General features: G+C 39.5%; 1 non-coding gene across 1 annotated transcript; it reads left to right on the top strand.

Moving 5' to 3' along the window:
* Positions 1-725: 725 nt before the first annotated feature.
* Positions 726-1,799, top strand: LOC106569781 (uncharacterized). Its single transcript, XR_014380396.1, has 4 exons — positions 726-962; positions 1,125-1,195; positions 1,388-1,462; positions 1,585-1,799. It is a non-coding gene; the product is annotated as an uncharacterized LOC106569781 (transcript).
* Positions 1,800-2,601: the final 802 nt, after the last annotated feature.

Genomic DNA, 2,601 nt, shown 5'->3' with positions numbered 1-2,601 from the left:
ACTGCATCCAATAGCTGTAGGATTAACAAAGGTATTCAGGGAAATTAGGGGGACATACATTAAGTTACTTACATTGTCTGCCAACGCCCCTAGGATAATGTGCTTTTGATGCAGCATATGACCACTCATTGACACAATGGTAGTGATTAACTGAGCTGGTCTTGGGTCATTTACCAGTCATTGTTTCAACGCAGCCTTGAAATGCGTGGACAGAGTCCAGGAGCCAAGATGATTTGGATGGACTCCGTCATTCCTGTAGAGTATCTTCTGTTTCCAGAAGGTGTCAAAGTTATCTATAAAAGTGACTCCAGCAGAGCTACAATCTTTTAGCCCGTACACTGGGAAGCGTTGGAGTCAACATGGGCCAGCATCCCTTTGTCCATGCCCCGACAAATTGAGGCTGATCTGAGGGCAAAAGGGGGTGCAACATAATATTAGGACGGTGTTTTGTACACTCTATAGACCCTACTGGGTATTCCCTACAATGCTTTTACTGCGGCACCTAGAATAGTTTAAGCTCTACAAGCCAATATGTATTTCATATACAGTTATGTGCATTGGGGGCATTTATTTGACCTTGGAACATGTTTTAAAACCCACATTTAATGCAAATGTTACGTAAATATGAACAAATATGAATCATTGTTAATGTTTCATATATCATGAATAAATACAAGTTATTGACACTTGTACTATTACGTGGGGGACTTTTATTGTGAAATTCTTTCTAACGTCCGTGACACGGAAATATATTTATTTTACTGTTGCTCATCCAAAAAAAGGTAGCTTGCTAGTTTAACCGCCTTGTTTACAATTAATCAATCGCTGTAACGAGTTTGCGGTGTGTCTTTGGAAACGTACAAAGTTCTCCATCCCATTTTCAGGGAAAAGAACATGAGCAGAGATTCACAAATGAGGGCAGCAATAAATCAGAAATTAATTGAAATGGGGGAACGGGATCGGTAAGCAAAACACATTCACATGCGTGTGTAGTGTAACGTTACTGATGGAATGTGAAACAAAACCAGCTGGTTGAAAGCTAACAGGCAGAGATAAAAACTGCACGTATGGACATTGTTATTTTTGTACATTTGATTTGAACGTGATTGATTGCTTGACCACAGGTTGAAAGAATTGCTCAGGGCGAAGCTGGTAGAATGTGGGTGGAAGGATCAGTTGAAAGCACACTGCAAAGGTATTTCTGTCTGCCTGCCTGTCCATCTGTGTATGTGGCTTGAGGAGGGGGGGTTAGTTGTTGTCACCTATATATCACTCAGTCACCTGTGGTATTTTATTCCGGATCCCCATAACATACCTACCACTGAGTCAGTGCAAGCATCTGAACCATTTGGCCCTTGAGACATTTCCCTGTTCTTCTTCTATGCAGATGTTATCAGAGAAAAGGGCTTGGAACACATAACAGTGGAGGACCTGGTAGCAGAAATCACACCAAAAGGAAGAGGTATGCAGAGCATAAATACTCACCACACCATTTCAGCTAATATGTTATTGTAGATACCTAGTCTCTAACTACTATGAATCTGTGACTTTGCTAACAACCATGTTATGTTATTATTCTTGCAGCACTTGTACCAGAGTGTGAAGAAGGAACTATTACAGAGAATCAACTTTTTTAGCTCAACACTCTACCTTGTGAATGAGGCTGCAGATTTTTTTTTCTCAATACATATTATTTTTTGCCACTGATGTTATGTTATTTTTACTTTGTTTTTTTTATATAGATTTAGTTTGTTTTTATGCTACAATTTTAACAATAAAACCATAGTTATGTTTTGTCATTAAGAGTCCAGTAACGTCCTTATTGTAAATTCCATCTTGGACACTTTCAAAACTAAAAGGTGAATTTTTTTTGACAGTGGTCGATTTTTTGCTTACGTCCCCTCATTCAATGATAATTGATGCCACTTTACATAGCTTCTGTCTCTGACGTTTCAACCAAAAATACACCGTAATAAGTCTTACTTAACTACCATCATCCCATGACATTGTCAAAACTACCTGTGGAGATGTTTCCATGGAGGCCTCATATTACACAATACGTTTTGTTTCTTAGTGAATGAATGCATCCTCAGATTTAATCTCAAAGTACTTTGTGGTTAGGTCATTGTAACACTGCACAATAGAAAAGAGCAACCTGGCTTCTTTCACATGAGCAATGTGGGTAGATTTATTGTTTTGTCTTGACAACATCTCATGAAATACAGTAGAGTAACATAATTGCTTCCAGCCCTGTTCTGCTCTTTATGCAATACAATTCTGTTAACTTTACAATACAATCAAACTTCTGCTGCTTAGCTCAATCATTTACGTTTAAATAAATGTTTTTATTTCAAAGACGCTCTTATCCAGAGTGATTTATAGTAGTGAGTGCATACAATTTTGTCAGTTATCAGTTGCTGCCGCCATCTGCCTTTCCAGATGTTTGGGAGATGGGACTCCTGTATCTGCCTGGCCAGCCGTTGAGGACTTGTTGCTTTGTGATGGGAGTTGTCCATATTCTAGACTGGCTGCCCGTCCAGGGTTTGAGAGCCCAGGCTACCCAAAATGTTCCCGTAAACCCCTAACCGGGGGCTGTCAGCC

This window comes from Salmo salar, chromosome 14 (genome assembly GCF_965601325.2).
Source record: "Salmo salar chromosome 14, fSalSal1, whole genome shotgun sequence".
NCBI lineage: Eukaryota > Metazoa > Chordata > Actinopteri > Salmoniformes > Salmonidae > Salmo > Salmo salar.
Note: the sequence above shows the minus strand (reverse complement) of the source record. Positions and strands in the feature narration are given on the sequence as shown.